The sequence below is a fragment of the Lissotriton vulgaris genome, unplaced genomic scaffold (assembly GCF_964263255.1).
Source record: "Lissotriton vulgaris unplaced genomic scaffold, aLisVul1.2 SCAFFOLD_1673, whole genome shotgun sequence".
NCBI lineage: Eukaryota > Metazoa > Chordata > Amphibia > Caudata > Salamandridae > Lissotriton > Lissotriton vulgaris.
In genome coordinates, this window is record NW_028241535.1 from 265,453 (window position 1) to 277,836 (window position 12,384).

The 12,384-nt window shown below is 41.3% G+C and overlaps 17 non-coding genes across 17 annotated transcripts; 5 read left to right on the forward strand and 12 right to left on the reverse strand.

Moving 5' to 3' along the window:
• Window positions 1-46: 46 nt before the first annotated feature.
• On the reverse strand, window positions 47-118 carry TRNAT-UGU (transfer RNA threonine (anticodon UGU)). Its single transcript has one exon. It is a non-coding gene; the product is annotated as a tRNA-Thr (tRNA).
• Window positions 119-707: 589 nt separating this feature from the next.
• Window positions 708-789, reverse strand: TRNAS-GCU (transfer RNA serine (anticodon GCU)). The gene has a single exon. It is a non-coding gene; the product is annotated as a tRNA-Ser (tRNA).
• A 289-nt stretch (window positions 790-1,078) lies between these two features.
• Window positions 1,079-1,173, forward strand: TRNAI-UAU (transfer RNA isoleucine (anticodon UAU)). Its single transcript has 2 exons — window positions 1,079-1,116; window positions 1,138-1,173. It is a non-coding gene; the product is annotated as a tRNA-Ile (tRNA).
• Window positions 1,174-2,342: 1,169 nt separating this feature from the next.
• On the reverse strand, window positions 2,343-2,414 carry TRNAT-UGU (transfer RNA threonine (anticodon UGU)). Its single transcript has one exon. It is a non-coding gene; the product is annotated as a tRNA-Thr (tRNA).
• Window positions 2,415-3,008: 594 nt separating this feature from the next.
• On the reverse strand, window positions 3,009-3,090 carry TRNAS-GCU (transfer RNA serine (anticodon GCU)). Its single transcript has one exon. It is a non-coding gene; the product is annotated as a tRNA-Ser (tRNA).
• A 289-nt stretch (window positions 3,091-3,379) lies between these two features.
• On the forward strand, window positions 3,380-3,474 carry TRNAI-UAU (transfer RNA isoleucine (anticodon UAU)). The gene is made up of 2 exons: window positions 3,380-3,417; window positions 3,439-3,474. It is a non-coding gene; the product is annotated as a tRNA-Ile (tRNA).
• Window positions 3,475-4,644: 1,170 nt separating this feature from the next.
• Window positions 4,645-4,716, reverse strand: TRNAT-UGU (transfer RNA threonine (anticodon UGU)). The gene has a single exon. It is a non-coding gene; the product is annotated as a tRNA-Thr (tRNA).
• A 589-nt stretch (window positions 4,717-5,305) lies between these two features.
• TRNAS-GCU (transfer RNA serine (anticodon GCU)) lies at window positions 5,306-5,387 on the reverse strand. Its single transcript has one exon. It is a non-coding gene; the product is annotated as a tRNA-Ser (tRNA).
• Window positions 5,388-5,676: 289 nt separating this feature from the next.
• TRNAI-UAU (transfer RNA isoleucine (anticodon UAU)) lies at window positions 5,677-5,771 on the forward strand. Its single transcript has 2 exons — window positions 5,677-5,714; window positions 5,736-5,771. It is a non-coding gene; the product is annotated as a tRNA-Ile (tRNA).
• Window positions 5,772-6,941: 1,170 nt separating this feature from the next.
• TRNAT-UGU (transfer RNA threonine (anticodon UGU)) lies at window positions 6,942-7,013 on the reverse strand. The gene has a single exon. It is a non-coding gene; the product is annotated as a tRNA-Thr (tRNA).
• A 589-nt stretch (window positions 7,014-7,602) lies between these two features.
• TRNAS-GCU (transfer RNA serine (anticodon GCU)) lies at window positions 7,603-7,684 on the reverse strand. Its single transcript has one exon. It is a non-coding gene; the product is annotated as a tRNA-Ser (tRNA).
• Window positions 7,685-7,973: 289 nt separating this feature from the next.
• On the forward strand, window positions 7,974-8,068 carry TRNAI-UAU (transfer RNA isoleucine (anticodon UAU)). Its single transcript has 2 exons — window positions 7,974-8,011; window positions 8,033-8,068. It is a non-coding gene; the product is annotated as a tRNA-Ile (tRNA).
• Window positions 8,069-9,284: 1,216 nt separating this feature from the next.
• On the reverse strand, window positions 9,285-9,356 carry TRNAT-UGU (transfer RNA threonine (anticodon UGU)). Its single transcript has one exon. It is a non-coding gene; the product is annotated as a tRNA-Thr (tRNA).
• Window positions 9,357-9,945: 589 nt separating this feature from the next.
• TRNAS-GCU (transfer RNA serine (anticodon GCU)) lies at window positions 9,946-10,027 on the reverse strand. The gene has a single exon. It is a non-coding gene; the product is annotated as a tRNA-Ser (tRNA).
• Window positions 10,028-10,316: 289 nt separating this feature from the next.
• Window positions 10,317-10,411, forward strand: TRNAI-UAU (transfer RNA isoleucine (anticodon UAU)). Its single transcript has 2 exons — window positions 10,317-10,354; window positions 10,376-10,411. It is a non-coding gene; the product is annotated as a tRNA-Ile (tRNA).
• A 1,217-nt stretch (window positions 10,412-11,628) lies between these two features.
• Window positions 11,629-11,700, reverse strand: TRNAT-UGU (transfer RNA threonine (anticodon UGU)). Its single transcript has one exon. It is a non-coding gene; the product is annotated as a tRNA-Thr (tRNA).
• Window positions 11,701-12,289: 589 nt separating this feature from the next.
• Window positions 12,290-12,371, reverse strand: TRNAS-GCU (transfer RNA serine (anticodon GCU)). Its single transcript has one exon. It is a non-coding gene; the product is annotated as a tRNA-Ser (tRNA).
• Window positions 12,372-12,384: the final 13 nt, after the last annotated feature.

A 12,384-nucleotide genomic window follows, 5' to 3' on the forward strand; every position in this document is an offset into this window, starting at 1 on the left:
TAGAAAGAATGACTTGAAAACAACATACAGAAACACACATATAAAAAGGCCCTGATGAGGCTTGAACTCATGACCCCTGGTTTACAAGACCAGTGCTCTGCCACTGTGCTACAAGGCCAGTCTGCCTGCAGTTTGTAAATCGCAACATGTATTCTTACTGCGGTATGAAGATATCTATGATTTTGAGACTCTGTATGGAAATGCAGTTGCATTTGAATGTCTACATGCGTGCACAAATCGAAGAGCATGCTTAAGACACTTTTCTTGAAAGTAGGAAAAACTCCATTTTGATTTGAGAACATAAGAGTATTCACATTTATGACCATACTGAAAGCTCTAGTGAGTATGTCCGCAATCAGTGACAGATAGAGAACTCACTTATTAGAAGTGATCTGTCTCTGTGGGGCAGACAAATGTAAACACTCATACACTTGAGACGTCTGAAACTTTAGGAGTAAGAAATGCTTTCTTATCAGTCTATCTATCCAAACTGGTTGGAAGGCCAGGAGTGAGGAATAGGCAATCCTCTGGACACTTCATGAAAGATCTAATTTCAATTAAGCACAAAATACTTCCCTTTATTTGACATAAATGCCATAATGGAATAGTCAGTTGGGCCCTTCTAGTGGATTATGGCAGTGTCTTGAAAGAGAGTGTAATTGTACTACAAGACATGCTCACCTTCAAAAGAGTGTCTGATGGCTTTCCGACGAAGGTGGGATTCGAACCCACGCGTGCAGAGCACAATGGATTAGCAGTCCATCGCCTTAACCACTCGGCCACCTCGTCTGCCTTAGGAGCCTATATTTCATTTTTGGTGAAATTCTAACTATGTGCTAATTAAAAATAAGCATAAGTTTATCCTAGACTGTGTCAGAACGGCAAATGTATGGGGTGTTCAATAGACAGAGCACACGATATAGCAGAATTATCAAATCTATTCCATTTGGACTGTATTTTTAATAGTCATGATAACATGCTAGCATGTGAGTCGATCTTGCACAGTGAATAATGGAGCAGTGCAGTATCTACTTGGTTAGCACTAGATGGCTCAAATGGGGAGAAATGAAAACAGTGAGCTCCAGTGGCGCAATCGGTTAGCGCGCGGTACTTATACAGCAGTACTTGCACTGAGCCATGCCGAGGTTGTGAGTTCGAGCCTCACCTGGAGCAGTTGATTGGTTTTCATAAACCATTTCACTAAAAGTAAAGATTAGACTCAGAATAAAGACGGCTCTTGCTAGAGAGTCTTAACTTCTTTTCAGGATCTGCGTGTCCGACTCCTCCAGGTGCCAAATATCACATATCCTATGCGATGCTCCTTATAAACATTCAATGATGTACCATCTTGCATAGCATGCAAACACCACATCAGTGCATTTAAAAATACTTTTGTAGAATAATAAATATGATGAATACATTGTTGTCACGGGATAACCATAAACTGAGGAGCTGCAAACAGTGCTGTGTCAGCTACATACAATAAAATTTAACTCAAAGAAATATCAAAAGAAGAGCATCATCATATTAAAGTTTCTAGTCAACATAAGAGTTGCACCATAGCAGCTTATGGTGCTTTCTGCTCAGATTGTGCCTCCAATCCCACATTGACTTTTTTAGTTCTTTGCAATTTTAAAAAACAATTCCTGCTCAAAGCTAGCTTTTCAAAACCATTCAACCTATTACATTTATTTCTCTAACCTGTGAATGTGGTCCATGTTCTCTTTTCCTCATTCCCATCATGATACTCCCTTTCCGGAAACCTTTTCACTTCTTTATCCAGCCCACCCATCCAAGGTCACCAAATCTATGAAGCAATTCTGCTTTTTCTCACATTCTCTCCATGTACAAGATACCTTGTATCAATTGAATGGACAGCAGGAGAGGTGAATATTTATGGTTAGTGGGGGTGGGGTTTTGAAGATTAACCTCATTTGACTAAGAGCCGGGGTATCTGGGAGAAAAAGTATTTTAAGGGGGATGAAGTTCATATCTCCTTGGTGAAATTTCTAGAGCCTTATTTCATCCTTTCTGTGGATGCAGACTCAGTCGGAACAGACGTCCTAGTCCTCGCTCTGCCTTTCAAAGGAACTTTAAATATGCATGGCTTATTTGGCTTTGCCCGGCAGGGCTTGCCCGGCGGGGTGAGAATGGCGTTTGTCAGGCGTTCGTCAGGCGATCGGAAGGGGTGAGGCAATAGTTTATGGTTCAATGGTTTTCATGAAGTCTTCTTGATAAGATGAAAGATGGAAAGGGAAGCTTGTCAATAAGCAAACTTAAGACAAGGTGTGACTCCTAGAAAGAATGACTTGAAAACAACATACAGAAACACACATATAAAAAGGCCCTGATGAGGCTTGAACTCATGACCCCTGGTTTACAAGACCAGTGCTCTGCCACTGTGCTACAAGGCCGGTCTGCCTGCAGTTTGTAAATCGCAACATGTATTCTTACTGCGGTATGAAGATATCTATGATTTTGAGACTCTGTATGGAAATGCAGTTGCATTTGAATGTCTACATGCGTGCACAAATCGAAGAGCATTCTTAAGACACTTTTCTTGAAAGTAGGAAAAACTCCATTTTGATTTGAGAACATAAGAGTATTCACATTTATGACCATACTGAACTGAAAGCTCTAGTGAGTATGTCCGCAATCAGTGACAGATAGAGAACTCACTTATTAGAAGTGATCTGTCTCTGTGGGGCAGACAAATGTAAACACTCATACACTTGAGACGGCTGAAACTTTAGGAGTAAGAAAGGCTTTCTTATCAGTCTATCTATCCAAACTGGTTGGAAGGCCAGGAGTGAGGAATAGGCAATCCTCTGGACACTTCATGAAAGATCTAATTTCAATTAAGCACAAAATACTTCCCTTTATTTGACATAAATGCCATAATGGAATAGTCAGTTGGGCCCTTCTAGTGGATTATGGCAGTGTCTTGAAAGAGAGTGTAATTGTACTACGAGACATGCTCACCTTCAAAAGAGTGTCTGATGGCTTTCCGACGAAGGTGGGATTCGAACCCACGCGTGCAGAGCACAATGGATTAGCAGTCCATCGCCTTAACCACTCGGCCACCTCGTCTGCCTTGGGGGCCTATATTTCATTTTTGGTGAAATTCTAACTATGTGCTAATTAAAAATAAGCATAAGTTTATCCTAGACTGTGTCAGAACGGCAAATGTATGGGGTGTTCAATAGACAGAGCACACGATATAGCAGAATTATCAAATCTATTCCATTTGGACTGTATTTTTAATTGTCATGATAACATGCTAGCATGTGAGTCGATCTTGCACAGTGAATAATGGAGCAGTGCAGTATCTACTTGGTTAGCACTAGATGGCTCAAATGGGGAGAAATGAAAACAGTGAGCTCCAGTGGCGCAATCGGTTAGCGCGCGGTACTTATACAGCAGTACTTGCACTGAGCCATGCCGAGGTTGTGAGTTCGAGCCTCACCTGGAGCAGTTGATTGGTTTTCATAAACCATTTCACTAAAAGTAAAGATTAGACTCAGAATAAAGACGGCTCTTGCTAGAGAGTCTTAACTTCTTTTCAGGATCTGCGTGTCCGACTCCTCCAGGTGCCAAATATCACATATCCTATGCGATGCTCCTTATAAACATTCAATGATGTACCATCTTGCATAGCATGCAAACACCACATCAGTGCATTTAAAAATACTTTTGTAGAATAATAAATATGATGAATACATTGTTGTCACGGGATAACCATAAACTGAGGAGCTGCAAACAGTGCTGTGTCAGCTACATACAATAAAATTTAACTCAAAGAAATATCAAAAGAAGAGCATCATCATATTAAAGTTTCTAGTCAACATAAGAGTTGCACCATAGCAGCTTATGGTGCTTTCTGCTCAGATTGTGCCTCCAATCCCACATTGACTTTTTTAGTTCTTTGCAATTTTAAAAAACAATTCCTGCTCAAAGCTAGCTTTTCAAAACCATTCAACCTATTACATTTATTTCTCTAACCTGTGAATGTGGTCCATGTTCTCTTTTCCTCATTCCCATCATGATACTCCCTTTCCGGAAACCAAGTTCACTTCTTTATCCAGCCCACCCATCCAAGGTCACCAAATCTATGAAGCAATTCTGCTTTTTCTCACATTCTCTCCATGTACAAGATACCTTGTATCAATTGAATGGACAGCAGGAGAGGTGAATATTTATGGTTAGTGGGGGTGGGGTTTTGAAGATTAACCTCATTTGACTAAGAGCCGGGGTATCTGGGAGAAAAAGTATTTTAAGGGGGATGAAGTTCATATCTCCTTGGTGAAATTTCTAGAGCCTTATTTCATCCTTTCTGTGGATGCAGACTCAGTCGGAACAGACGTCCTAGTCCTCGCTCTGCCTTTCAAAGGAACTTTAAATATGCATGGCTTATTTGGCTTTGCCCGGCAGGGCTTGCCCGGCGGGGTGAGAATGGCGTTTGTCAGGCGTTCGTCAGGCGATCGGAAGGGGTGAGGCAATAGTTTATGGTTCAATGGTTTTCATGAAGTCTTCTTGATAAGATGAAAGATGGAAAGGGAAGCTTGTCAATAAGCAAACTTAAGACAAGGTGTGACTTCTAGAAAGAATGACTTGAAAACAACATACAGAAACACACATATAAAAAGGCCCTGATGAGGCTTGAACTCATGACCCCTGGTTTACAAGACCAGTGCTCTGCCACTGTGCTACAAGGCCAGTCTGCCTGCAGTTTGTAAATCGCAACATGTATTCTTACTGCGGTATGAAGATATCTATGATTTTGAGACTCTGTATGGAAATGCAGTTGCATTTGAATGTCTACATGCGTGCACAAATCGAAGAGCATGCTTAAGACACTTTTCTTGAAAGTAGGAAAAACTCCATTTTGATTTGAGAACATAAGAGTATTCACATTTATGACCATACTGAAAGCTCTAGTGAGTATGTCCGCAATCAGTGACAGATAGAGAACTCACTTATTAGAAGTGATCTGTCTCTGTGGGGCAGACAAATGTAAACACTCATACACTTGAGACGGCTGAAACTTTAGGAGTAAGAAATGCTTTCTTATCAGTCTATCTATCCAAACTGGTTGGAAGGCCAGGAGTGAGGAATAGGCAATCCTCTGGACACTTCATGAAAGATCTAATTTCAATTAAGCACAAAATACTTCCCTTTATTTGACATAAATGCCATAATGGAATAGTCAGTTGGGCCCTTCTAGTGGATTATGGCAGTGTCTTGAAAGAGAGTGTAATTGTACTACGAGACATGCTCACCTTCAAAAGAGTGTCTGATGGCTTTCCGACGAAGGTGGGATTTGAACCCACGCGTGCAGAGCACAATGGATTAGCAGTCCATCGCCTTAACCACTCGGCCACCTCGTCTGCCTTAGGAGCCCATATTTCATTTTTGGTGAAATTCTAACTATGTGCTAATTAAAAATAAGCATAAGTTTATCCTAGACTGTGTCAGAACGGCAAATGTATGGGGTGTTCAATAGACAGAGCACACGATATAGCAGAATTATCAAATCTATTCCATTTGGACTGTATTTTTAATAGTCATGATAACATGCTAGCATGTGAGTCGATCTTGCACAGTGAATAATGGAGCAGTGCAGTATCTACTTGGTTAGCACTAGATGGCTCAAATGGGGAGAAATGAAAACAGTGAGCTCCAGTGGCGCAATCGGTTAGCGCGCGGTACTTATACAGCAGTACTTGCACTGAGCCATGCCGAGGTTGTGAGTTCGAGCCTCACCTGGAGCAGTTGATTGGTTTTCATAAACCATTTCACTAAAAGTAAAGATTAGACTCAGAATAAAGACGGCTCTTGCTATAGAGTCTTAACTTCTTTTCAGGATCTGCGTGTCCGACTCCTCCAGGTGCCAAATATCACATATCCTATGCGATGCTCCTTATAAACATTCAATGATGTACCATCTTGCATAGCATGCAAACACCACATCAGTGCATTTAAAAATACTTTTGTAGAATAATAAATATGATGAATACATTGTTGTCACGGGATAACCATAAACTGAGGAGCTGCAAACAGTGCTGTGTCAGCTACATACAATAAAATTTAACTCAAAGAAATATCAAAAGAAGAGCATCATCATATTAAAGTTTCTAGTCAACATAAGAGTTGCACCATAGCAGCTTATGGTGCTTTCTGCTCAGATTGTGCCTCCAATCCCACATTGACTTTTTTAGTTCTTTGCAATTTTAAAAAACAATTCCTGCTCAAAGCTAGCTTTTCAAAACCATTCAACCTAATACATTTATTTCTCTAACCTGTAAATGTGGTCCATGTTCTCTTTTCCTCATTCCCATCATGATACTCCCTTTCCAGAAACCAAGTTCACTTCTTTATCCAGCCCACCCATCCAAGGTCACCAAATCTATGAAGCAATTCTGCTTTTTCTCACATTCTCTCCATGTACAAGATACCTTGTATCAATTGAATGGACAGCAGGAGAGGTGAATATTTATGGTTAGTGGGGGTGGGGTTTTGAAGATTAACCTCATTTGACTAAGAGCCGGGGTATCTGGGAGAAAAAGTTTTTTAAGGGGGATGAAGTTCATATCTCCTTGGTGAAATTTCTAGAGCCTTATTTCATCCTTTCTGTGGATGCAGACTCAGTCGGAACAGACGTCCTAGTCCTCGCTCTGCCTTTCAAAGGAACTTTAACTATGCATGGCTTATTTGGCTTTGCCCGGCGGGGCTTGCCCGGCGGGGTGAGAATGGCGTTTGTCAGGCGTTCGTCAGGCGATCGGAAGGGGTGAGGCAATAGTTTATGGTTCAATGGTTTTCATGAAGTCTTCTTGATAAGATGAAAGATGGAAAGGGAAGCTTGTCAATAAGCAAACTTAAGACAAGGTGTGACTCCTAGAAAGAATGACTTAAAAACAACATACAGAAACACACATATAAAAAGACCCTGATGAGGCTTGAACTCATGACCCCTGGTTTACACGACCAGTGCTCTGCCACTGAGCTACAAGGCCGGTCTCCCTGCAGTTTGTAAATCGCAACATGTATTCTTACTGCGGTATGAAGATATCTATGATTTTGAGACTCTGTATGGAAATGCAGTTGCATTTGAATGTCTACATGCGTGCACAAATCGAAGAGCATGCTTAAGACACTTTTCTTGAAAGTAGGAAAAACTCCATTTTGATTTGAGAACATAAGAGTATTCACATTTATGACCATACTGAAAGCTCTAGTGAGTATGTCCGCAATCAGTGACAGATAGAGAACTCACTTATTAGAAGTGATCTGTCTCTGTGGGGCAGACAAATGTAAACACTCATACACTTGAGACGGCTGAAACTTTAGGAGTAAGAAATGCTTTCTTATCAGTCTATCTATCCAAACTGGTTGGAAGGCCAGGAGTGAGGAATAGGCAATCCTCTGGACACTTCATGAAAGATCTAATTTCAATTAAGCACAAAATACTTCCCTTTATTTGACATAAATGCCATAATGGAATAGTCAGTTGGGCCCTTCTAGTGGATTATGGCAGTGTCTTGAAAGAGAGTGTAATTGTACTACGAGACATGCTCACCTTCAAAAGAGTGTCTGATGGCTTTCCGACGAAGGTGGGATTCGAACCCACGCGTGCAGAGCACAATGGATTAGCAGTCCATCGCCTTAACCACTCGGCCACCTCGTCTGCCTTAGGGGCCTATATTTCATTTTTGGTGAAATTTTAACTATGTGCTAATTAAAAATAAGCATAAGTTTATCCTAGACTGTGTCAGAACGGCAAATGTATGGGGTGTTCAATAGACAGAGCACACGATATAGCAGAATTATCAAATCTATTCCATTTGGACTGTATTTTTATTGGTCATGATAACATGCTAGCATGTGAGTCGATCTTGCACAGTGAATAATGGAGCAGTGCAGTATCTACTTGGTTAGCACTAGATGGCTCAAATGGGGAGAAGTGAAAACAGTGAGCTCCAGTGGCGCAATCGGTTAGCGCGCGGTACTTATACAGCAGTACTTGCACTGAGCCATGCCGAGGTTGTGAGTTCGAGCCTCACCTGGAGCAGTTGATTGGTTTTCATAAACCATTTCACTAAAAGTAAAGATTAGACTCAGAATAAAGACGGCTCTTGCTAGAGAGTCTTAACTTCTTTTCAGGATCTGCGTGTCCGACTCCTCCAGGTGCCAAATATCACATATCCTATGCGATGCTCCTTATAAACATTCAATGATGTACCATCTTGCATAGCATGCAAACACTACATCAGTGCATTTAAAAATACTTTTGTAGAATAATAAATATGATGAATACATTGTTGTCACGGGATAACCATAAACTGAGGAGCTGCAAACAGTGCTGTGTCAGCTACATACAATAAAATTTAACTCAAAGAAATATCAAAAGAAGAGCATCATCATATTAAAGTTTCTAGTCAACATAAGAGTTGCACCATAGCAGCTTATGGTGCTTTCTGCTCAGATTGTGCCTCCAATCCCACATTGACTTTTTTAGTTCTTTGCAATTTTAAAAAACAATTCCTGCTCAAAGCTAGCTTTTCAAAACCATTCAACCTATTACATTTATTTCTCTAACCTGTGAATGTGGTCCATGTTCTCTTTTCCTCATTCCCATCATGATACTCCCTTTCCAGAAACCAAGTTCACTTCTTTATCCAGCCCACCCATCCAAGGTCACCAAATCTATGAAGCAATTCTGCTTTTTCTCACATTCTCTCCATGTACAAGATACCTTGTATCAATTGAATGGACAGCAGGAGAGGTGAATATTTATGGTTAGTGGGGGTGGGGTTTTGAAGATTAACCTCATTTGACTAAGAGCCGGGGTATCTGGGAGAAAAAGTATTTTAAGGGGGATGACGTTCATATCTCCTTGGTGAAATTTCTAGAGCCTTATTTCATCCTTTCTGTGGATGCAGACTCAGTCGGAACAGACGTCCTAGTCCTCGCTCTGCCTTTCAAAGGAACTTTAAATATGCATGGCTTATTTGGCTTTGCCCGGCAGGGCTTGCCCGGCAGGGCTTGCCCGGCGGGGTGAGAATGGCGTTTGGGGCTTGCCCGGCGGGGTGAGAATGGCGTTTGTCAGGCGTTCGTCAGGCGATCGGAAGGGGTGAGGCAATAGTTTATGGTTCAATGGTTTTCATGAAGTCTTCTTGATAAGATGAAAGATGGAAAGGGAAGCTTGTCAATAAGCAAACTTAAGACAAGGTGTGACTCCTAGAAAGAATGACTTGAAAACAACATACAGAAACACACATATAAAAAGGCCCTGATGAGGCTTGAACTCATGACCCCTGGTTTACAAGACCAGTGCTCTGCCACTGAGCTACAAGGATGGTCTGCCTGCAGTTTGTAAATCGCAACATGTATTCTTACTGCGGTATGAAGATATCTATGATTTTGAGACTCTGTATGGAAATGCAGTTGCATTTGAATGTCTACATGCGTGCACAAATCGAAGAGCATGCTTAAGACACTTTTCTTGAAAGTAGGAAAAACTCCATTTTGATTTGAGAACATAAGAGTATTCACATTTATGACCATACTGAAAGCTCTAGTGAGTATGTCCGCAATCAGTGACAGATAGAGAACTCACTTATTAGAAGTGATCTGTCTCTGTGGGGCAGACAAATGTAAACACTCATACACTTGAGACGGCTGAAACTTTAGGAGTAAGAAATGCTTTCTTATCAGTCTATCTATCCAAACTGGTTGGAAGGCCAGGAGTGAGGAATAGGCAATCCTCTGGACACTTCATGAAAGATCTAATTTCAATTAAGCACAAAATACTTCCCTTTATTTGACATAAATGCCATAATGGAATAGTCAGTTGGGCCCTTCTAGTGGATTATGGCAGTGTCTTGAAAGAGAGTGTAATTGTACTACGAGACATGCTCACCTTCAAAAGAGTGTCTGATGGCTTTCCGACGAAGGTGGGATTCAAACCCACGCGTGCAGAGCACAATGGATTAGCAGTCCATCGCCTTAACCACTCGGCCACCTCGTCTGCCTTAGGGGCCTATATTTCATTTTTGGTGAAATTTTAACTATGTGCTAATTAAAAATAAGCATAAGTTTATCCTAGACTGTGTCAGAACGGCAAATGTATGGGGTGTTCAATAGACAGAGCACACGATATAGCAGAATTATCAAATCTATTCCATTTGGACTGTATTTTTATTGGTCATGATAACATGCTAGCATGTGAGTCGATCTTGCACAGTGAATAATGGAGCAGTGCAGTATCTACTTGGTTAGCACTAGATGGCTCAAATGGGGAGAAGTGAAAACAGTGAGCTCCAGTGGCGCAATCGGTTAGCGCGCGGTACTTATACAGCAGTACTTGCACTGAGCCATGCCGAGGTTGTGAGTTCGAGCCTCACCTAGAGCAGTTGATTGGTTTTCATAAACCATTTCACTAAAAGTAAAGATTAGACTCGGGAATAAAGACGGCTCTTGCTAGAGAGTCTTAACTTCTTTTCAGGATCTGCGTGTCCGACTCCTCCAGGTGCCAAATATCACATATCCTATGCGATGCTCCTTATAAACATTCAATGATGTACCATCTTGCATAGCATGCAAACACCACATCAGTGCATTTAAAAATACTTTTGTAGAATAATAAATATGATGAATACATTGTTGTCACGGGATAACCATAAACTGAGGAGCTGCAAACAGTGCTGTGTCAGCTACATACAATAAAATTTAACTCAAAGAAATATCAAAAGAAGAGCATCATCATATTAAAGTTTCTAGTCAACATAAGAGTTGCACCATAGCAGCTTATGGTGCTTTCTGCTCAGATTGTGCCTCCAATCCCACATTGACTTTTTTAGTTCTTTGCAATTTTAAAAAACAATTCCTGCTCAAAGCTAGCTTTTCAAAACCATTCAACCTATTACATTTATTTCTCTAACCTGTGAATGTGGTCCATGTTCTCTTTTCCTCATTCCCATCATGATACTCCCTTTCCAGAAACCAAGTTCACTTCTTTATCCAGCCCACCCATCCAAGGTCACCAAATCTATGAAGCAATTCTGCTTTTTCTCACATTCTCTCCATGTACAAGATACCTTGTATCAATTGAATGGACAGCAGGAGAGGTGAATATTTATGGTTAGTGGGGGTGGGGTTTTGAAGATTAACCTCATTTGACTAAGAGCCGGGGTATCTGGGAGAAAAAGTATTTTAAGGGGGATGACGTTCATATCTCCTTGGTGAAATTTCTAGAGCCTTATTTCATCCTTTCTGTGGATGCAGACTCAGTCGGAACAGACGTCCTAGTCCTCGCTCTGCCTTTCAAAGGAACTTTAAATATGCATGGCTTATTTGGCTTTGCCCGGCAGGGCTTGCCCGGCAGGGCTTGCCCGGCGGGGTGAGAATGGCGTTTGGGGCTTGCCCGGCGGGGTGAGAATGGCGTTTGTCAGGCGTTCGTCAGGCGATCGGAAGGGGTGAGGCAATAGTTTATGGTTCAATGGTTTTCATGAAGTCTTCTTGATAAGATGAAAGATGGAAAGGGAAGCTTGTCAATAAGCAAACTTAAGACAAGGTGTGACTCCTAGAAAGAATGACTTGAAAACAACATACAGAAACACACATATAAAAAGGCCCTGATGAGGCTTGAACTCATGACCCCTGGTTTACAAGACCAGTGCTCTGCCACTGTGCTACAAGGCCAGTCTGCCTGCAGTTTGTAAATCGCAACATGTATTCTTACTGCGGTATGAAGATATCTATGATTTTGAGACTCTGTATGGAAATGCAGTTGCATTTGAATGTCTACATGCGTGCACAAATCGAAGAGCATGCTTAAGACACTTTTCTTGAAAGTAGGAAAAACTCCATTTTGATTTGAGAACATAAGAGTATTCACATTTATGACCATACTGAAAGCTCTAGTGAGTATGTCCGCAATCAGTGACAGATAGAGAACTCACTTATTAGAAGTGATCTGTCTCTGTGGGGCAGACAAATGTAAACACTCATACACTTGAGACGGCTGAAACTTTAGGAGTAAGAAATGCTTTCTTATCAGTCTATCTATCCAAACTGGTTGGAAGGCCAGGAGTGAGGAATAGGCAATCCTCTGGACACTTCATGAAAGATCTAATTTCAATTAAGCACAAAATACTTCCCTTTATTTGACATAAATGCCATAATGGAATAGTCAGTTGGGCCCTTCTAGTGGATTATGGCAGTGTCTTGAAAGAGAGTGTAATTGTACTACAAGACATGCTCACCTTCAAAAGAGTGTCTGACGGCTTTCCGACGAAGGTGGGATTCGAACCCACGCATGCAGAGCACAATGGATTAGCAGTCCATCGCCTTAACCACTCGGCCACCTCGTCTGCCTTAGGAGCC